This window comes from Haliaeetus albicilla, chromosome 7 (genome assembly GCF_947461875.1).
Source record: "Haliaeetus albicilla chromosome 7, bHalAlb1.1, whole genome shotgun sequence".
In the NCBI taxonomy this organism is placed as follows: Eukaryota; Metazoa; Chordata; class Aves; order Accipitriformes; family Accipitridae; genus Haliaeetus; species Haliaeetus albicilla.
Window position 1 is genome coordinate 35,724,370 of NC_091489.1, and position 23,800 is coordinate 35,748,169.

Genomic DNA, 23,800 nt, shown 5'->3' on the forward strand with positions numbered 1-23,800 from the left:
ATAATAAGCATTTGAGAGCCCCTATTGTGAGCAAGTATTTAAAGACTAACATTAAAGGAAGAATAAACCCTTCCAATCAATTGTGAAAGTAAAATCAGCAGTGAAGCAACAACAGAAATTGAAGCACAGCTAGAAGAAAATTACAAACAGCTACCCCAGAATACCTGTCTTAATTAAACATTAGCTGGGAATATGTGAATTAAAATAGGAATGACATTTGAATTAATAAAAGGCCAGCAAAATTATTCAGGATTTTTTTTTCTTTGAATTATGGTATGATTTACTGAGATTCAAGGCATGTTTGCTGTCTAGACAGACCATCTTTACATGGACACTTTGTGAGACCAGCTCTGTCTGTAGGTATGGTTAATGCAGCACCTTTTGTGAGCTCACTCTGTTGATCCGGAGTGCCTAACCAAGCTACCAGCCACCTGTATGGTTTGGGTTTGTAAAAAAAGAATGCATGGAATTTTTTTTAGGCTGTAAACAAATGTACAAAATTAATTACAAGAATGTCTCGGTATCTGGAAAGCCAAAAGAAAATGCTGAAATGCATATGGTAGTCAGGAGAGAAAGAGAACCTCAAAATGCATCCAAAACATTTCTGTGCTGGGGAATTCTTCCAACACTTCCTTTGGTTCCAAACATATGTACAAATTGAACACCACCACAAAGCCCCAGAAAACAGCAAGATACAGCAAGATTAAATACAATGTAAGAGCTATTTAAAATTATTAGAAAAACTAAAATCATAGAATCAAGGTTGTGTCAACCATATCTTTCCAGATTTTTAAGGCCATTTTTCTATGAGCTAAACATTTCACTAGACAAGTGTTGTAAAGTACTGAACTGGGCCACAAGTACTATATCTCATATATGCTGTTGTTGGACTGAATTCATTTACATTGCTGTAGCATCTGAGATCTTTGGCAGCAAGGTGATAAACACAGACTTTCATATTTTTAATAAATACAAAATATTTTTGTCCACATATTTGTTAATGCATAGTTAGGTGCCCTTCACTGATACGTCATGTAAGAATAATGTAGCCCTTCTGGAACCACATATCAGTTAATATTTCTACCTCTGCCCTCACAGTCCCTTCACAAAGCTTTGAAACTATAGGCCTCTAAGAAGGAGGCTCCAGCTCACCAGCTCCAGCACACACACAGTGCTCAGTTTTGAACGCCTTATGTTACTGTGCTGTATCATTGCCCGGCTCCTTCAGTCTGATTTCTGAATACATAGCAGGCTTTTTAAACACTGTTTTTTTTCTTTCTTCCATACATTGCTCCACTAGTACCACAAACTCATTTTTCTAAATGCATGTATTGGCTCCTAAGTGCCCCCCTGGGCAAGACCGTGTTTTAGCAGCACTGCAAGGAAAAAAAATGCAGCCTGGTTCTCATTAAAAGTCTGTTACTGGTCTCAGACCTTCCTGGTGCTGAAGATTTATCAGTTTCTTTTTCCATGAGAATGTATTTGAATGCAGTATTTTGAAAGTAGAACACTAGGTACCAATTATATCCTAGTAAAGTCCGTGTCTGCATACAAAATTTCTGTTGTGGTGGGATGGTATTAAATTTACTGTTATATTGTCAGAATTTGCAGATATTAGCTATCAGTTCTGACACAGTAATGAAAACATGTTTTTGCTGTGTGTTGGAGCTTCAGAGGAGGATGTTTGCACACTGCCTTCTCCTTCACCACGCACAAGGAAAGTACACCCTGCTCCGCAGAGCTGCACTGATGCAGGAGAGTTTAGGAACCACCATTAAAATAAACCCCAAAACCCAAACACAAACCAAAACATAAAATATCAAGGGCTTTATTTTTAGGGCTGGCAATCACTATTGCAATGTGTCACACCACAAAAAGCTGGCCAGCTTGGACACCCTCTGCTCTGTCTGTTAAAGTGTTCAGAGCTGCAGCTTTGTCGCCACTTCCTCAGTTTCTATGCTGGTGACGTGAAAAAGTCTTAATGGTAAAATCAGGGAACATTTTCAGGCTTACATCAGCTCCTTCAAATGTGGATCATGAGCCTCTGGTCCTGTCTAATTTTTAAGAATAACCAAGTACAAGCAACAAAAGCACATAAATTATATAAACAGTTCAAAGTCGGGGGACTTGAGGCTTCAAATACTTCTGAACACAGGCATGAGCTGGTATATTAAGTCACGCAGGCACTTTTAAAAAGCTTATTAGTCATCTTGTTCTTGTACAAAGATGCCCTTGGTATTCTGTTGCCTTAACATCAACCACCAATATCCTTTTGCATTCCATGAGGCATGGTTTTCCCTGCACTTGCAGCTCAGCCACCACCTGTAGAGGAGTGCTGTAAAACACTGAAGAGAAACACTATACTGAGGTAATAAATTGGTAAGAGAAAATACCTAGGGTGGGTGTGCAATACACCAAAACACGGCTATCGAAATAATAACAGGACACAAGTCAATAAATAAGCACTGATCTATGATACAGTTCCCAACTTCCAAATGTAAAGAAGTGTGAAATGAATTGCCTGGAGGAGCAGGTTATGGGGAGTGGGGGAAATGGCGATTCGTACCATATAACAAGAGAGAACCTTCATTTATTTGCTATACGAGGCAGCTGGACCCTGCAGCCAGCAGATCTGAACTAAAAAAGGAGGATATGAAACTTGGAAAATAAGCACTGTAATGGAGGGTGTTGAGTGAAATAAAATTACTCTGCTAGAGAACAACTAAAGAAAAAAATAATTCAGGTTTAATATTAAATGAAGGCTAGAGAAGTTGGAAAGGGTAAATTCAGCCAAAAAAGGTTGTAAGGAAGGGGCAGTATGTGGTCTGGTGGAAAGCAAGGAGAGCAAGTTCATGTTGGTGCTGTTTCTACATTCTTCACACAGGAAAAAAACCTGAAAGCAAGCCTGAAGCAAAGCAAGAAAAATACCACATACAAGAAACAAAGCAAAAAAACCTCCACATTTAGTTCATTTCAGCATCACAGAGAATTTGCCCTAAAAAGTAAAACGCCTGTGCCTGTTAAAGCAATACCAGAGGATAAAGCAATAGGAAGAAACAGTAGGAAAAAAAACAATAATGATACTAAAGCGACAGTAAAGGTAGTTGATCCACAGCCAGAGGAGGAGATCCACTTTCCTTATGTTATCATCTCTGCAGCTCCACGGGTTCAGGTGGATTCTTTTCAATTTAGAGTGGCACTGATGAGGGTGGATTTGCAAGGACAGCAAGGCTGGACAGCAAGGAAGACATTGCAGCAGAGAAGGAGGCCACTTGGTTTTCCCCTCTGACCACTGTGGTCTTGGGTGCTCTCCCAGGCACACATCCTTCACATGCTTAATATTGCATGTCCATCCCTTTTCTGTATCTGTAATGGGAACTTCTTCATAAATTGTAGCAGTCCCACCTGACATCCATGAGCTGGACAATCTGTCCTTGGCTATTTTTCTAGGCAACTTTTGCGAGAAGGTCATAATTGGAGAGCCAAGTACATTGCCCAGAGAAAAAAAGGATGTTAGTTATGCCATTTCAAAGAGAAATATTCAAAGCTCCTGCATATGAAAAATTAATAAGCTGACCAAATAACATAAATAACATTTCCCTTGCAAAAATGAAGTTGAATGATCCAAAACAAAATAAGGGCATCTATCCAGCAAGCAGAAGGAAAATATAAGCTGTTTTCCTCTCCAAACTTCCCCAGCTTTCATTAGAGGTCACACAGTTCAAAGAGGATTGAGTTCAAAAAGGACTTCAGCATTTGAGTCCAACCTTGATCACAGTGCATTTTCTTGGGAACGAGAGTAGGAGATTGTCAGTTAAATTCCAAGCTAAGATGACACATTAGAAAACGTGGGCCTTGTCCTGTACCCTGAGGCAAGAGCTTTGTATGATTTCCCTGTACCCTCTGGTCAGCACCGCTCTCTACCCACTGCAGCTGTGCAGGCAGCCTGTCCTTTCCAGCCACCTCCACAATATTCTGAGTGGCAACAAAAATATACATGATTCCCACTCGTCACTAGGAAGTTTCACCCATCCCTTACAAAACTGGCCCTGCTGCTACCTGCACCTCCCAGCTATCTCCCATTTTCTTGCTCACTCTTGAGCAAGTCCCATAACTCTCCGAGGGAAGGAGGTCTCCTCCTGCCATAAGGTCCTGCCTGACCTCTGCTTTAACATAGAGCAAACCAACCAAACCAATACGCTCTGCCACAGTTATATTAACTATCAAGTGGTTTTCCACATCGGAAGGAAGTAAAATGCTCAGAGGAGATGGAAAGACACATCCCACATAAAGAGATTCAGGCAGCTGCAAGTCCTGCCTTCGTGCTTGATCAGGTGGCAACTATTTATTCAAATTATTCTTTTAATTTGAATTACAATTGAATCTTTCAAATAACTGAGCTCAACCTGTGCTTTTAAGGCTTGAACATTCATACTGAGTCAGGCCTGTCTATAAAAGTGGTGAATTGAATATTCTTATTAGGTTCTTGGGATGCTTTTTTCTCCTAAGTTCAAACAGTGGCAACTTATTATGCAGCAGCTTCTTTTCTGAGCTGCTGGAAGAATCAGCTTTTTGTCAGTACACGGTACCACCAGCATGCTCATTTTCCCCACAAAACTCCCTCACTTCAAAATATCAGCTTGACTCACAACTGCATGCTAGATCTGGAAACCACTTGTATGGTGAGGGTAATGAATATACAATATATGCACAATAACAAACATCTGATGAGTCATTCCCAAATTTGTCATACATTAACTTCACCGCCAGTCTCTGCTGGGGAACAGAAAGGTGGTGCTTTAAAAGAGCTTTAGAAAAACTCAGGGGACACACTGAACTTTCAGCTTGTTCGCCAAAAGGTATAATTTGGCAATATTGACTATGTTCAGAAAATTTTAGGTTAATGCAGTTAATTTCTCAAGGTTTTCTTTGCCATAGTCAGAAAATATACAGTCTTACCCAGCCTTGTGAATAAAATAGTAGCTCAGATATGCTTACATAAAGCTGCCTGCAAAATTACAAAAATTGAATAAGCCTACAGAAGATACTTTCTCAGCTTTACTGTGATAGCACAAACTACTTTTCTTATTCTTCCATTTTAAAAAACCCTCTTCAGCCTTAGCAAGCTGGCAAGTTGACACCATAAGACTGAAATACAGCCTGACAGACTGAATTCCCATACAAGCATCAGGCTTTGATAAAAATCAGAATATCCCCATAATTTGGGGGGATAGTATTTTGGTTTAATCATCATGTCCTCCATTGCCTATGTGTCTATGTGTGCACACAAGGGATAGTGAGAATATATTACCATCACTTCATTTTTAGACCCTTATCCTAAAGAAATAATGTTAATATAAATACATTGCATAGAAAACTGACCCATTTCTTTTCCTCACCAGCTTCAACAAAATCTCCCTAAACAGTGGCAGTCTTCAAGGTATCAGTTGCCAGATGTGGCAACAGGGAGCTGACCCTCCATGCGGCTGCAGGCAGCTCATAAATGCACTGGAAACCAGAAATGCTGTTATTTACATGACCATTTGTCAGGTTAGTTTGTTTGGGGATGTTTGCAACTCTTTCTGCTTTCTACTTCTCCTGGTTTCAGCTGGGATAGAGTTAATTTTCTTCTTAGTAGCTGGTACAGTGCATTTTGGATTTAATGTGAGAATAATGTTGATAACACACTGATGTCTGGTTGTTACTAAGTAGCACTTATGCTAAGTTAAGGATTTTTCAGTCTCCCATGCTCTGCCAGCAAGCAGGGGTACAAGAAGCTGGGAGGGAGCACAGCCAGGACAGCTGACCTGAACCAGCCAAAGGGATATTCCATACTGTATGATGTCATGGTCAGTATATAAACTGGGGGGGAGTTGGCTGGGAGGGGTGGATTGCTGCTCAGGCATCAGTCCGCAGGTGGTGAGCAATTGCATTGTGCATGACTTCATCATTTTCTTGGGTCTTATTTCTCTCTGTTTTTTTGTTATATTCCTTTTCATTATTATTTTTTATTATTAATTATTAATTTTATTGTTATTGTTTTTATTATGGTTTATTTTGCTTTAGTTATTAAGCCATTCTTATCTCAACCCACGAGTCTTCCTTCTTTTTTTTTCAATTCTCCTCCCCATCCCACTGGGAGGGGGAAGGAGTGAGTGAGCGGTTGTGTGGTGCTTAGTTGCTGGCTGGGGTTAAACCACGACACCACTAAAAATATTTTTTAACATAGCAGCAACAGTATTTGGCCCATGTTTCCAGGGTATAAATACAAAATCTGAAAGGAAAGCTTTCCCTTGCCCCAAACATGGAGAATTGATAATGGCAATTAGTTAAAAATAGCGTTAATGTCTTTATCATTGCTGCAATATTTTTTTTTGCATGGAAACTCACCCATTGCAACTGGGCCTGATGTTTACCTATGGCTGCAGAGGCCATCAGTGTGTCCAAACCCACAAAAGCTTCCCAGCGGTGCTCCTGTGACTGAGCTTGTGCAGGTTATCTCACAGATGGCCTGGCGAAAACCACACTCATGCCTTCTATCATGGCATTTTCACCTTGCAAGTCGGTGTCGGACAATATGATACAGGCTGTTCTTCCCCAAATCTTATTCATACCGTGTGGCTTCTACCAGTGCAAAGACTGTTGCTCCCCACCACATGAGGAAATGGGCCAGGCACTGCCTCCTGGACCGTGCTTTGAGCCACAAGAACAGGTCTCAATCCTTCTTCTGCAGGTCCAATTTCACCCAGTGGAGCTGCTGCTACCTCTCCCTCACAGGCTTTGTTTATTTAGTGCCCTAGGATTTAAATAGCTTGATAGAAATTAAAGCTTTTCTTCTGGAACAATTCAATTAAGATCTATGTTGGAGCATGTAATTATCCTACATGTGTCTGAAATCAAGGAAAGCCAGTCAGATGCCTATCTGTGATGGTATGTTATTTTCACAGCATATAATTTTCAGATCACGCACATCAATATTATAATTGAGTTATGGAATCAGAGGGTATCTTTATTTACATACATTTCTTCTAACTCAGAGAAGTGCTATAATTTCCCTTGTCCTTAGTAAAATATTTTTCTCTCAAAACCTGCATCACATTATAATACCTGTATGGCTGCATTTTGTGTTTGAGATGGATGGCCCATGGCTGTGAAAGCCCTGCTTTCTACAGAGGTGCTTTCATTTAGTAAATTCATTTTAATTGCAGGCATATTTCCTGTGAAGCTTGTTGGATGGAAAACTTGGTAGATTGCAATTTTTTTGTGATTTTAGTTGGCAAACATTCTAAACATACACATTCACAATTCCCAGAAATATAATGAGATTACCTACTTAAAAAACAAACAAACAAACAAAAAAGAGACCAAAAAAAGGAACAAAACACAAGATTCGCAAAACAGCAATACGCACTGTTTTCAGGACCACACTGTTTCAAGACCCAATGAAGTTTTGTTTCATATTGATTTGTGTCTTGCGGTAGATTGACAGAGATATCAGTGGAGCCTTTTCCCCAGCTACATTGATCAAGCTTGCCAAAATGGGATTTTTGGTGTCTAGTAAAAATCCTTGCTGGAGTCTTGTATTTGGGTTGGACTTTTCTAACAGGTTACTTACTTCCATCTGCTTAGTTTCATGAAATTTGTATCAACATAATAATTTGTGAGACTTCTGCTCTTTTTCCCTGTAAACTTTGGTTGGAATTGGCCAATGAGTTTAAAAGTTATAAATCTATGGAGGAGCAGGAGAGAGGCAAAAAGAATTTTCTTTAGAGAAAAGGTGACCAAGATAAATGCATACTATGACTTCTTTGTCCTCCAGTTTCAGAGTCGTTAGAAAGTGCTCAGGTCATGTTATCAATTTGTTTTCAACAGGAAGACTTGTTATTTGTTTTCTTGTGAAAAATGCCATCTTAGATTCAAAAGCCTCTGGAGCACAATTTCAAGGAAAACACACAAGATGCTACAAAATGTTTGAGCTCATTATTAACACTAAAATCAGTGTCACACTGGTAGCTGTTGTGCATACCCAATATAGTAGCCACAAGCTTGCTCAGCTAACAGGTAAGTTTTATTTCTGTTTTTGTTCATGTCTTAGTGCTATGGAGTCTGAGATTGTTAATGTCGGTGTCAGCTGAAATCACATGCAGGTCTGGTACAATGAATAGTAATTTCTCAGGAACTGGTTTAAAACAAAAACTGCCCAAGAAAGCAAAAGTAATACAAAAAAAGGACAAAAGTAAAGATGAGCAGAATGTGATTTTTTTTTTTTTCTTGGCAAACCAGCTATACTGAGATTTCACTGTGATTAAATATAGAGGGGTTTATAGGCTTGTCTTCATGGTCTTGTTCCAGCACCTATGAAAACCACATGTGCAAAGGAAAATATGAAGTTGGGGTTTCTTTTACTGAGCACCAGAACAATGCATTAGTTGCAATTCCAGATGAATCCATTATGGAAGATTTCCTAACTATTTTTTGTTTTTCAACTGTTCTGCTGATATTTTCATTGAAGTTTGCCCCTGATTTTTCTGCAATATGTTCCTTGCCTAAGGAGCTTTCGCCTCACAGTTTTCTAGACTGACCTTACTGCTGTCCTTGCCATAATGTGCATCTCTCACAGAGGAGCCCGTTGCTCTGATAATGCCATTAAGTAGATGTCTGGGCTCAGTAAATGCATGTCTCTTTTGCAGTGGGGTAACTCCGTGGAAACTTTGTCTAAACAAAGTCAAGATTCAACCTATGCAGAACATCTATCCATTCACAAATGGAACTGTTTCCTTTCAAGAAATAACAGCTAATAATAATAAAGAGAATCAGTGATCCCTGCTGGGCTTCGGGAGATATTATCTTTGGGAAACAACATATTTTAGCAAGTTGTCTCGTTTGTGAGGAATAAAGGTACTTCAAATCATGTCACCGAAGCATGCCTATAATGCCAAGTCCCATGCTGAAAATAAAAGCAAAAACTCTTTTGAGTAGTCTAAACACCTCTGCCAATGTTCTCAAAGACTTGAATTTGTCTTTCAATTTCATGTGGCTCTTCACTTAGAAATGTCCATTTTCTTTTATTTTTTAAAAAATGTTCTTGCAGTCAAACCAAGAACTTCTATTTTAGTTTGACTTGAAGCTGGTTTTGAAAATTTTTGAAATTATTATTATGACATTCATAACTGCCAGTGAGCTGAAAAATAAGTTTCCAAACAGCTCTGATTCACTTATTGTTATTCTGCAAGTCTGGCTATTACAGATGTTTCAGAATTTTCCACTGGGAGTCTCTGATCACCAGAATGAAATGATCAATTGCTCTAATTTAGCTTTTAAACTGAACTGAATCAGATTCTCTATGATGTCCTTGTTCATGGGTTTTCAAAACCCAGCCTGGTAGAAGAGGGGGGGAAAGGTACTTATAATAAGAGGTGGCTGCAACACAGCAGGCCAATTTCCTGCCATTTAACATCACAATAGTGGAGTCACTGCTAATAACAAATTCAATTTCTAAATCCATTAAAACAACAAAACAGCCCGATTTGCTATATAAAAAGTAATGGTTGTGTCCTAGAAGAAAAGATGTTTGTTTCAAAAAGACAGGGAAGAGAGTTGTTCTTGTGATTACTGTCCTTTTTGCCCCCTCTGCTTATACAACACATGAGATTTGTAAACGTTCTTACTTCCAGCAGCTTTCCGGGGCCAGTTTCTGCCCTCAGCTGTTCTCATGAAAACCTGCTTAAAGCAAGAATTGAACCAACACCTAATTGAGGGCAGAAGCTGACCCAGATGTGTTCAAGCAAAAAGTCTTAGGGACTTGGCAGGAATTTAAGCAAAAATGGGAATAAGTAACAAAGGAGGGAGCCCATGTTGTCATGGGCTTTGTGCTCCCAGCTTGCCTTGCCCAAACCCCGAGGGCTTTTGCCCCATCTGAGCTGCCAATGCCACTGGCTGCAACCAGCACTGGACACACACAGATCCTGCAATTATATCCTTACCAGATTTTATTTTTGGTGCCTAACATAGTAGTCCCCATAGGTAGGGCATGTAAATGTTTCTGTAATGCTGGTAGTGGTACTAATAGTACAACTGTTCAGAGTCAATTATGGCTATAGATTTTGACTGCAGAGATTCTATATTCAAAACATCACAGTAAAGATTTTGAAGGCAAATATCAAAAACCTAGATCATTTTACATGTCTTTCAGCAGAAATCTTTTGAGCCTTGCAAACCAAATTACAGGAATGAATGATGCAAACATTTGATAGGGTAATTATTCTTAATTAGATTTTGACACAATCTTGGGGAGACAGGCATCTGAGTCATATGAAGAGGTGTTCTTGTATCAAAATTCACAAAAATGGAAGTTATTGTGTTGAAAAGCCAAATACAGCAGTGTAGTGCTAAGAGAGATTCCACACAAGCAAGAGGTAAGGAGTCCTGAAGCTGCCTCAGCTCTTTCCATCCCAGGAAGCCTCTTCCAGCCCCCAAGGGGTGTGTGTCCAGTGCAGCAGCAGTGCTGTCTTGCAGACTTCTCCTTCCATCCCCTCTGCTAAATACCCTATGGACATTTCAGGGTCACATTCTTCCTGCTATTTGCCCTCCTCATCACGGGTTGTTTTTTCTTCAGTCTGTACCTTACGCCACCTTAAAAATGGCCACATTTCCTGACACCTGCAATAAACCAACCCAAACACTCAATAACAAGGACAAAAAGAAGAAATGAGCTCCCTGGTTATTCCAGGTGGGTGCCGTGTCTTGTGCTGCCTGTCCCACTGACTGTAAGCTGTCTGCAAGAATGGTCATTTCTACCTTTTCTTATAAACAGTAGAGAAAACACCGTTAGCATATAACAAAAAGTCAGCAGGTACTCATTTCTTAGACCTGGACTGGACAGAGACGGGGGAAAACAGAGGAGGAAAAGGTAGATTTTAGTCAGAAAATGAGAAGTAAGAGGCAAAGTTCGAGCTTTCCTTCATCCCTGCCTGATGGCGAGGAGGAGTTTACCACTTTTTCTTCCACTAAATAGAACCATAATTTTATGGAAGCTAAAAATAGACTTGACCTGTTCTTTGCTCTTTATGACTGCATATTCTAATTTCCAGTTTCCTTCCTTTATGCCTTTTGCTTGGATAAATTGCACAGTGGTTTGTTTAATGTGTAGCATAGAGATGTTTTCCCTTCTTCATGAAGATCCCTCCCCAGAGAATACACCCTCCTCATCTATTGCTTTTTTGGCTTTGAATAGCTGAGAGCCACATTAGCATCCCCTTGACTGGAGCATGGACTGGGGCATTCCTCTGCCTGTTCTCACTTTCCTTCATCTACCTCCTGAACAGCCTTTGATAATCCTTCTATTTGAAACTTCCTTTTCAAGTGGTCGAATGGTTTAACTCATTTATACTATCTGAGGAAGATGAGCACTGAGGAATCAGCCATGTTTGCTCTTTCTCTCTCTTCTCTCTCCCTTTAGAACTCCTGAGTCTTACATACATGTCACTGTTTTTTATTTCTGAGTACCCGAATTGTGTCCATCAGCTTCCTTTCACTTTCTGCACTAAGGACCTGATGGGTACCTCATAAAACAGCACTTGTGCCATGTTTTTTATTCCAATAAATGTGCTTTGACCAGACCAGAAGCACCAAACTGTAACCCCATGGTAAAGGCAGCTCTAATTGCAAGGCTCCTTCATGTTGGAGAAGACCTGCAGGCAAAGCACGCATCCAAAGCTGGGTTTCCCCCAGATCTGAAAGCCATACAGATGTATGTTTGGAAGTCAATTAAGTCAATAATGTGTGATTACTTAGTCCTTCTTCATTTAATGAGAATATATGTGTATATGTGTGTGTGTGTGTATGTATTAGTTACCTAATAATTCTCTAGTGACTCCTGTGAGAGGCAAGGGCACCGAACACACAGAAATAGGAAAAGGAAAAGCCAGTCCCTTTGCTCTGCACTTACTATGTAACAGAGCAAGCAAAACAGAAATATTTGAAAATCTAGACCTTCACAAAACCAAGGGCTCCTCTTGTTTCACACTGGAGATGGCTGCTTTCCTGAACCATCTTCAGGCCTCTACCATGCAGCAGGTGCAAATATCCTGTTTGTAGGAAGCATCTGGAAAATAAAATATGACCTATGCACATACACTTAAACCCTGAAATAAATGAGCCAGTAATCCTTCCATGTCCTGCAGTGAAATAGGAGAAATTTTATCTCCTGTGATTAAATTAGTGCTTGGCCTGCAAAAAAAGTTGTAGCATATTATTTCCCTGGATTACTTCTGTGTGGAACACTTTCCTTATTTTCTCTCTAATTCCTCAGTTGCAACTAGACTCCTATTTTGGGAGATGACCATTTACTGTTACACATCTCGCTCTGCAGATTACATCATCTCTATGAGTTTTTAATTCATTGCAGCTTTTACTTGTATTTTTGTTTTCTAATACATTTTGCTGCTGCTACCCTAACATATCAGGAACCAAATTATCAAAGGTAAGTAGCAAAGGGGACTGATTCAGGTGTGTGCATTTGCTCAGATTTCCTCATTTCACAGTAGGCAGTCCAGTAGATACACACATATATTTTTCAAGAGATCAATAATCCTATTCTTCTTTACTTGCATCCTCAGTGCAGTATTTCCATCTTATTCCCATAGCATACAAAAGGCTCAATTCTTATTTAGGTACTACCGATCAACAGGTGAATGTTTATGCACAGGCTTCAAGGAGGTTTAAAATAAGACAAAACAAACTCTTCTCTGACAGTAAACATGGAAACAATAAATTGTCTTAACACAGACCAGTGGTCATGGCCAGTGGAAAATAATGAGCATCCCTGTCTGGTTTTGAGGGATTCCCTAGGGATGCTCTGTAACCAGCAAACACTTTTTTGTCTAACCAAGAAAAATCAAGCTGCATTCCTGTCAGCCTTTCTTGTAGAATAAATGAGACAGAAATATTGAAATAGCAATTATCAGTAGACCCATGAATTATTTAAAAAGCTGAATGCTGGCAGGTCCCCCATTCACTGAAGTGGACTCTTTTGAATGCACTGACTACCATAGCTGCTCCTGCATGTAGCACATAGGATGGGCATCTTGATAGAGTCAGCCTAATCTGCACCCTACTCTGCTGCAAATGCAGCTTGTCCCCAAATCGAATGTACCTGGTGGCTGCAGCTGAAAATCTGGCCTGTCGGATTTAATGGGATTACACATCTGTGGCAGCGAAGGCTCCCTGCTATGTCCCAGTGCTAGCCAGGAAAAATGATAGATTCAATGGAGAGCTAGAAAAATTAAGACTAATTATTTGGTCTGATCTCTGAAACTCTGAAGTGAAATTGCCCAGTTTAGCACCAGACTGGCAGAAACAGGCATAATTTGTCAGAGAGGGGCAAAATTTCTTACCCATGGGTAAATCTTCTGAAGTCGCAGCAAGTTCATTAAAAGTGAGTAGCTCAAGAGCAGAGCAATACCTTGAGTGAATGGGGCTCAGAAGGAGCTTCATGCTCCTCGTTATAAAGACTGTCACAGAGCCAGTCCCTTTAGCTGAGAGCACCACTGAAGCAGGGGCAACGCGAGCCTGAACAAGATGCCTGCCAGCATGAGCCTGCCCCAGAAACAACACACCCTTCTTACAAACCTTATTCACTGCTTTATTCTAATGAGTTTCACACACACACACAAAGAAAAAAAAAAAAAAAGACCCAAACCCTACAACATTTTACACTTTTGTGATCATGAAAAAGGAGATTCCGAGCGCAACAGATTCAGAGTTAAATTGGTATAGGACTTTCAACATGATATAGGATAAGCATGGCTGCAACTACACAAAGCACGAGCTTTGCCTTATTTCTATGTCCCAAAACTTAGTGCTATGTCTTCCTGACTCTGCTGGCAAAACCTTGGCATGGCACACGATGCCAGTGGCTGCTTTTTGCTGCATAATTGGCAGTTCAAATGTGTAAAGCGCTATTTCTGCACTAACCTGATTTGGGGCTGGGATTAATTATATAACATTTGCAGATAGATATTCATCAGTGCAGGCTGACAACATTTGATCTTGCACAAATCCACAGCAGAAACTAATGAGAAATTTAAGAAAGAAGATGAAAAAGAAGAAAGAGAGGAGATAAAAGGGAGAAATGTATTGTTTCTTAAAAAAACCCGACAAACAATAAGCTGAAGAACTAGAAACTAAAAGAAAGAACATTTTTCCGAAAACCTTCAGCTTTTTTGTTCCTGAGGTATATATGCTGGTGTTTGTGTCTCCCCTGAGCTTTCTTACCTTTCCCACTAACTCTGCATTATCAATTCCTCTAACTGCAAAGAGCAAAAAACCAGAGCATATTAAATCTGATTTCTCCTTTTAGTCCAGTTTCCCAGTATACCTTTGCAGACTGTATTATTTACCATTAAACAATTTCATATTCGACACTTCAGGAGACATCTTCTTTAGTACCAGTTTTGTTTGTCACTCTAAGATGCAGCTGCTGACTTTAAAGCAGAGAGGATTTTAACATCAGTCAGCAGAAATGTCACTAGGTATAAGTAACTCTTCCATAATAAATACAGAAAAGTCTATTTAATTGGCATAGCTCTGGTAGAATCAGAGAGGTGGCAGCTAAGGGCTGTCCTCTCCATGTAATACAGGGACAGGGGAACACGTGGCAGCCAGTGGAAAGTGAGGGGAGGCTGTAAAGTACATGTCACGTTGTTAATCTGTTACCCTATTGCACCTGTTACAGAGATGGGGAGTAAAGGGCTTTATCGAGTTATTTTCCTCATACGTTCTGAAGCCACTGCTGACCAGGGAAGAGAAAGAGGCCATGAAGTTTTTCAGGTACATTTCTTATTGCTAAAAGCTCAAGTTAATGATGTCAGATAATAATACTTCAATAACTTCTGCAAATGTATCTCTCATACTCTTGGCTGAACCTGTTTTGCCTTTAGTAACCTTCTGTCAGGCTGACTTTGAGATGCAAAATGCTGTGCAGTTTTGGTTCCCAGGGGACCAGAATGGTAACAGTATCGTAGAAAGCAGAGCGGGAAGAGATCCTACAGGGTCAGTTACTCCCTTCTCTTCCTCAAGGCAGGATCAGCTCTGCTAAATCAATCCTGACATTATTTGTCTAAAGTGTTCTGAAAAACCAAACAGCAGACCTTAAATTCGCGATGCCAGAGTCTGATCTTTAATACCTCTCCAGTGAATAATTCTTTTTCACTGTGTGCAGCCCTAGCGTTAGCTGAGCGGGACAGCAGTGGACCCCCTTGCAGCAGTAATTTTCAAGCGTTTGAGAATTCAAAGCAGGATAGCCACATGGTTTCTCTAAATACAGGTTAGAAATAAGGCTAGACATTTAGGATTTACAATTTGCATTCTGTAATTTTCTTCCCATACTCTCAGAATGATTTTATTCCTCTGCTAAACAAGGAAATGCTTAATCCTTGTGTTAACCTTCTTTTGATATTCCAGGACTCTCATTTATTTTGGTCTCTCACAGCTTAAAGGCAACAGTGAATGAAAGCCCCATGGAATAATGAAAGGCTAATGAATTTAAACGAGCCTCCATCCTACAAACACAACATAAACCATAGGATTCGTTTAAAATACCACCGGGCATATTCATACCAACAAATGTTTTTTCTTTGTGCAACACTTTCACACTACAACAAAATGTGTTCACATTGCAAAGCTGAAGGCAGGGGCTGACGCACCGGAGCTGGAGAGTGAGAAGAGCGTGTGCCAACCTCTCCCCTTTCCAACTTCTTGGTTTTCCTGTCGCAATTACTAACTCTATTTGGAAAGAACGGAAAAACTCATTTATCCACCACACCAGAGCAATGGCTCCTACCAGTGGCTGCACACATGGAAGGTTTTCAAAGATCCTTAAATCCCAAGAATACTTAAAGTGATAGTAAAAACAAACAGAGAGAAGGGTTCAAGTAAAGTCATATTTTTCCATTGCTGTGTTATGGCAATAATAACTATATGTCTTCAAGGATGCTAAAATAACAGCAATGCTTTTTCTTGAAAAAGTGTGGTATTGAAATTTCATTTAAAATCACACAAAACACACTCAAGGGTGATAAGAAAGTTAAAAAGTTAAACAGTAAGAAAAAAGCTGATGAAAAATGGAATATTGGAGCAGCTGTTGATAAAACAAATCAGTCATGGTATAGCCATGGACTAAGGAGAAATCTTGTGTACTTCTGAGAGAAATCATGTTGTTTGAACATTTGTGGACCATTTTGATGCTTTCCATTGCCCCTTTTCAAAGTGACTTTGACCTGATGTCTGTCACAGAACAGGGTCAAATACATTCCTTTGCTCAACAGGAGGAAAAAGCAAGTACCAAACAGATTTTTGCTCCCAAGTGCTTACGCATTAAGCTCTCAGTCACTTGTATATTCATGAATATGTTATCCCATTCTTCTGTAACAATATCTGCTAAATTACCCTGTCTGTCCCTGTAAGGGAGAGAGCTTGGACAGAGGCCAGCCACCAGCTGAGAACTCTCCTTGCCAAGTCTGTCAAGTAAATTGATTTTCCTCCAAGACCTTTGGGCCCCTTTGAGCAAAAAGAAGCCATATTTCATCTCCTTTTTGCTCAAAGGTCTTGGAGCAAAAATCTCAAATCTGGACTAGAGGACACAAAGTACCACCCAGGGACCACTGGTCACCTACAAAACTTTTGGATGTGGCCGAAGTTTGGGCCACCTTGACAGCACAAGCCGCTCACCCAGACAGTTGCCCTGTCCTCTGCAGCTGTGCTGGGCCATGGTAAGTTTTCCGGTCACTGAGGGGACCAGAGATGTCAATCAAAGTCCAGAAACCTCCCCATTCCTCAGAAATATAGTCAGAATCCAAAGGGCAGTATATTGCATGGCAGCAACGAGTGAGGTGAGTCCCCATGTATATGTCTCCTTATGCTGAAGATGAACTGCACTATACAGCCCCCATGTCTGTTGTCCCAGCTGCTATTGAGCCCACCGTAAGCAGCATTTTGGGAATGTCTAGGGCACATCTTTGCTCCTGGAGCTGAAAGCTTGCATAGACAGCAATGCTGTCCGGTACCAGTGGCAGCTGATGAAGGATCAGCTGTGAAGGATCTCACTCACTTCTGAGATACAAGTGCATCAGTCTATCTGCTTGTTCAGTGCAGATATTTTTAAAGTGTCGTGCTTGGGTTTATTTTCTTTTCCTTTCCATCATACAGCTGTTTCTTAGTTCATAAACAGTTCTTGAAATCCATAAAAATTAGTACGCTTGTAAAAAAGTAAATTGAAGATATTTGTTGTACCAGGGTAAGCTATAAGATACCACTCTGGTGCATCATTGCCCCAAGTGAAAATAACTAGGGAAAATTTATTGTGTACCCTCAAGAGTAGTGGAGGAAATAAAATCTGAAGCCAAAGGTTTTCCACTGAAAATACCCACATTTCTGCCTTTGTACAGGCAGCTCTTAGACTTCTCCTGAGTTCTGCAAGAAGGGAAGCATAATAAAGACAACTGCTTTCATAACACTAGAGATGTCACATTTGTGGGTTAAGGACATATTACACACCAGCACTTCCATACAAGCTGTGGGGAGCTAATTAATGTAATTTCTTTCATGCAATGGCTGTCAGTCCCATGTTTACAAGCACAACTTGCCCTGGCCAGGAAGCAACTCCATTCCCCAGGTCTTCAGCAAAATTCTTGCCCCAGCACAGCCCTTTGCTCAGCAGCACCAAATCGGTAAATAAGCAAACAAGAAGCAGCCTTGTAGTGATTCTGTTACTTTTACCATTTCAAAAGGTGTTGTGTGCCTAGTCCTGCACCGCTTAAACTTTGGAATAACCTTTTTAGTTCTGATATTTCACATACAGCTCTTCTCAGTGATTGATTGCTGTGCAAAAAGCTTCCTATAGTCTTAATGTCTTTTTAATGGAAGTCAATGCTAAACACATAATGTTTTAGCAGAAATATATCTGCAGTGTAAGAAAGGAAGAAAACTAACCTCTGCAAATTGTGGTCAAACTCTAAATGGTTTTGTTTAAAACCTAAACAGTTTCATTTTAATTACAATTATTGTTGACAATTTCATTAGGACAATCCCTCTCCCTACCCTGACTTTCATCTAGATTTCTAGAAATGGAAGAAATAAATATATATTCCAGTGAACCACAGCATTTCTGTGGAGCTTTTTTTCACTTTACGCTGAGTTCTGTCTGAGAACTTCACTCTACCTCATTTACGCCAGAAAGTAGAATAAGCTATGATATAATTTACTGCACTTTGAACATTGCCAAGCTTTGGATCAAAAATTTTGGTTTAGTCTATGCTAAAAACCAGCTGTGCAATCTAGGTTTGCATCTGGACTTAAATGTATATCATTTATAAGGAGAGAGAGGGGAAGGTCATTTGATCTCAGCATTTTATCTTGGATTTCCTACCCCCTCAGCTGGAACAGCAACTGCTAGGTATGATCAAAATCTTACTTGGAAGCACTCAGATAAGAACAACCCAACACTGTTTATGTTACAGACTTAAAATACGATAAAGTATATTGTACCTTAACTCTTTATGGCTTAATATAAGCTCTAATATTTCCCTTACAGATTTTAAGTCCAATCCCTCTAATTTTGCCTTGCCAGGGATAGTTCAGAGTGCTCCAGGTCAAACAGTGTAGTTGACCTCAGTAACACGGTTGCTCCTGAACTCCAGCAAGTCTCTCAAAAGTTGCATTGGCAATGGCCGGGGAGGATTAGGGACCCATGCCTGGGCTCTGCCCTTGCAGGAGTACTGGGGAGGGCTGGTCATGCTTTGCATGTGTGTAATTTAGTGCATCGGCTCCCCAGGATGCACCCATTAAATACAGTCTCATACGATGCAGTATTTTCAGCTTTTCTATATAAGAGTCAGGCTGATTCTTTACCCCTTCAAATTTATGTCTGTCCATGGTGGGCATTGGGGAGAGGAGTAATTGGGAATGGTGAGGAATGAAGATCTTTTTTCTCAACCACAGAAGGGAAAAATTCCACCATAAGGGACAGACATAATGCTTCTCACAGGCAGTGAGTAAAAGCTTGTGCAAATAGCCCTGCTTCTCCTTTCTGTACAGGCACACAGCTCCACCCAGAAACTCACCACTGGCCTTGGGCAGGGAATGAACTGAACTTCTTCGAAGCCCTGTTCTCCTTCCTGGCCCAGGACAGACCCCAGCAGTAAGCAGAAGAGCTTGCAAACAGCACTACTGAATCCATCCTCTGCAATTTTGTAATTTTCTGGTTTACCTCTTTTTCCCATTTTCAAACGCCTTCATCAGAAAGGCTTGTTAGCAATTAATATGAAAATGCAAGGATGAAGGCAAGCAGGTTGTTGGTGCAGAATAACATTGCCTGCTGCCTGCAGAAGCTCTCCTTATGAGAAGATGCAGATGAATTTGTGATGCTCAATCACCGCATAGAGGCTAAGCTCAATTACCGAACTGCACAACCACGTAAACGAAACTGCATCGCAATCACTTGGTAGACACAGCAGCTCCAACTATTCCTCCCACACTTGTACACTGCTGCCACTGTTCCCAGTCATCTGCAGACCCCTAGATCAAAGCGAGGACAGTCTAAATCTATGGCAACCATTCAGCTATTAACAACATGCTTCCCAATGGCTTGGTAACAGAGAGCTGGATACTACTAATACAGCACATTATATCCAATCTTTCTCCTACGAAAAAAGGCTGCTAATAAAAGCAGCAAATTGCCATGGATTTTGTCTGTCTGAGAGCAAGAGGCACTACAAGTGTAGTGCATCCAAGAGGGATAAGAAGAAAAAAAGCTTAGCACAAATGATCAAAAATCTATGGGCCGGATCTGCAATTAGCATATGTGGACAAGTTTGTTTCCACCTGCGTATTTCAATGCACTATTACAACCTCAATAAGAGATGGGATGCACACGGGATTGTCCCTGTTTCAGGAAACTAGTTGTGGACATAAAGAAAAACCAGCACAGAAGGAGTTCAGCCATGACTGAGTTCTGCAAAAGTGCCTTTGGGTAGGATTCATTGCGGCTTTCTATAAACCAAGGGTGAAGGATTGCATGCAGGGGTTGTGGCTGCTGCTGGCCCCTTGTGATGAGCTGGTCACCTGTATGTTGAGCTGGTCAGTGTCCCTCTCATCAAGGCAGCCTTGTGGTGCAGCAGTGCAGGTCTTACATCACGCTCCTGGTTTGCATTTTCTGGCACAAGTCTGCTCTGTTGCTGAATCCAGCCAGAGCGCTGCCTCCAACACGTGTGTTGTCAAGTGTGTGGAGATCAAATAGTTTTTGTGATATGCTCTGTAAAATTAGGCTACATTGTCAGGTGCATTTGATCATCTCTCACTTGAAAACAGCCACAGCTTTCACAGACTGTGGTCTATTCCCTAGCCTGGGAATCGCCATCTTTCTTTGCTTTTCTCAGGTAGAAAGCGCTATTTCCATAATCACAGGAGTGACAAAGCAGCAGGAAAAGCAGAGCACTTACACCTAAAATACAATCACCTGCAGGAAGAACAAGTATCAATGGGTGTATTGAGTGATTTCAACCATAAAGGTGACGCTCTTTACTTCCTGGCATGGCCCTTCCCTCACGGCAGCAAGTGTCTAGTCCCCCCCAAGACAGTCAGTTCAAAGCCACACATCTTGTGTGAGCACCAAATCACTTTCTACCACCCACCACACTCCTGCCAGCAGCTCCAGAGGGTTAAAATCCATTTACAAAATGTGCTTTTTTGTATGTAGTGCCCTAAAGCACTTACCAGATCAGATAATTCTCGTAGGTTGTTTGTGGAGGGAATTGACCCTCCCCACCTGAAGACTGAAAAAATCCCCAAATGACCTCTAACCTTATTTTTCTACTGCATTGGTTGTATCTACCTGATCACATGCATTCATTTAAATGCAAGGCTGATGGCATTGGTTTGCTTTAAAAAAAGCGAAGTGCTATAACAAGTCTTAAAAAACGACCATCCGAACTGTGAGGAAAAATTGGCAGAGATATGGAAAGCTTGGCAGAGCACATATGCACTCCTCACAGCTGGAAACTGGGTGTGCTGCTAGCCCCAAATACACTGGGAGTGCAGGTCAGAGCACTGCAAATAGATTTCCTTGAGACATCCTCTTTTCACTTGCAAAGGGAGAACATTTCTGCTGAGAAATAGGAGTGACATAATCCAACCGGTCAGTAACAAGCAGCTTCCCTCTCCCACTGCCCCTTGCAGACACAGATCCAAGCAGAAAGTTGATATTTACTTTCATCAAATATTGCTTCCTTGACACAGCAATGTAAGCACAGTATATGATCCTGATACAGAAATCCCCCTTATGTAAACATTGTCCTGCTATCTACTGATTGCAGTGCCCAAATCCTGCAAGCATGCTGATGACAGCAAGAGTCACAGCAGGGCAAATGGTGAGAGAACAGGAGCAGAGGATTATCCAAAGCCACAGAAATCTGTGGGAAAATCTCTGCTTCCTTCAGTGCACACTGGGTACTCCAAAGTGGGGTGTGCAGGTAACACTTCAGCATAATCCAACAAGTTACTCCACAGCACCTTCACTCTAAAAATGCAACTTCTAATTGATAAAAACATGTCTGATATTTTAACAAGCAATCCATAATAACAGGAAGGATTGAGGCAAACAGACCTATTTGATGCCTGCATTTGAATAAACATGCACAATTTTAAAAGCATCCATTTGCTGTTCTTTAGTGCAAATGTTATTTAGCCATTTGGTGGAATATCATACAAATTTCCTTTTCTCCCCATCTTAAGCAAAAAAGAAGGAGGTAAAATATTTCTAAATTACCATTGATTTAACACCATCCAAGAGGGAATCCATGTTTGATTTGATGCAGCTTATAGTTTGCCTCATGCTTATTATAAAAGAATACAAATAAATGTTCTTTATTTTCTGTTAGATAACAGCCTCTCTAGAGATAATCTTCATAAATCAAGGTGCAGTTTACCATACCTGACACCTCAGTAAAGAATGAGGTTTTGTGGCTGTCCAAGCTGATGGCTGTGCGTTTGCTGTCAGGAGGGCAGGAGCCAGCCTGGACTCACTCTCACCAGCCAACACCACACCACCAACAACCACAGCAGACCCAAGTCTGCCTGGTGTTGGTTTACAAAAAGCAAAAGAAAACTTCTTTCACCACAGAACCTCACTGACCTCTGAAAATCAACTCCACAAGATGGCAGAGGTCAGCAGCTAGTAGAAACAAGAAGTCTGATAGCAGCATCACGTGTGGACCAAAGCTGCTGCCCTACTGCATGGCACTTCTCCCCTGGAGATAAATAATGCATATATTTCACAACTGGCCTCACAGCCCGGGGTTCACAGTGCCTGCTTGCTGCCATCCAGAGAGGCTGTGAGCAGCACTTTCACAGCCATTTGGAGCCAAAAAGCATATGAGGGAATTGGGCATGGAGGTGCAGAGCAGGGTATGACTGTTTGCACTGCTTGTTAGCCTGGGTGCTCTGAATCTGTGCATTGGCCTAAGATCTCACAGGCACCTCTAGCTCAACACCTTTTTTGCCTTTTGGGAATTACACAGTCCTACTAAGCAATATGAGGTGCAGTACAGAAAAGGAGTAAACCCCAGAGACAAGCAGCTGCTACCTGTTTGCACTGATGGCATTTCTTGTGCCAGCAAGTTCCAACATAAGTGTGTACAGCCAAGTTTTACAGAACTTTCTCTGAAGCACCAGGTATGGCTGGTTCTGGATGGATGCACCAGCCTGGGCTCTGAGGAGGAGGAGGAGCAAGTGGGAAGCATCCCAGAGTGGCTGCTGTCAGGATCACAGCCCCTTTTTCTCATCCAGGCTCAGAAACCAGCTCATCCTTTAGGCCAGTCATTTGCTAGGGAGAGGCATCCCAGCTGCAAGCGGGCATTGCTTGCAATGCACATTATTCAACGCATTGTTTGATGGACAACACAGAGCGCAGTTGTCAAAACCCAAGTGCTCTCTGCCCAGCACCTGTTAACAGAAGGGCATTCGGGTTGGGGTAAAACAAGGCAATTCCTGTGCCTCCCAGGTAATGACAAAATTCACATGTAAAATTCACCTGTAAAAATAGGAGGGGAATGGAAATTGCTGACAGAAATATGGGCCCAGGCACTGCACATTCAATGTTCATGAGAAAAAACCACTGTATGGTATTTTTCTTTTTTGCCTCTCAAAAATGTCAAGACCTTTTTTCCCAAGGTATTCTCCAAGAGTATTTTGTTTCCAAAAAAGAAAAAAATATTTCCACAGACAATTCTGTAGAAAGCTCATCACTGTCTTGCCAGCAGAACTGATTGCATATGTAACTAGTATTTTTTCCCTTCTTTAGTGACTGCAAGCTGACTTTCTTACAAAGCCTTATGCCATATCAATGGCTGTGCTGCAGGAAAGGCTTTGCTGAAGCCCACAATCAACTATGAGGTATAAATTCATGAGCAATCAGACTTCGTTATCTCCCAGCTCAGGTAACAACTCCTCATTTAGCTGCCTTTGCAAAGCTGAGCCGAGCCCAGTGCAGCTGAAGGTGTCTTTTGAACATTCCAAAGCTTCACTGCTCTGCCATCCTGACAGCCTGGCATATTGTTCCAGCTGTGGTGCTCAACAGTGTAGTTTCTACCATAGGCTGTCAGCATAAGGGAAAAAGTCATAAACACAGCAGATTTTTAAAAGCTATATATTTGGCTCAAAATTATTGATTGTTTTAGTAATGCACTTAATTTTGCATATCTGTGCATGCCTACTGCATGTAACCTTTTGCTTTGAACAGTGAGAAAAT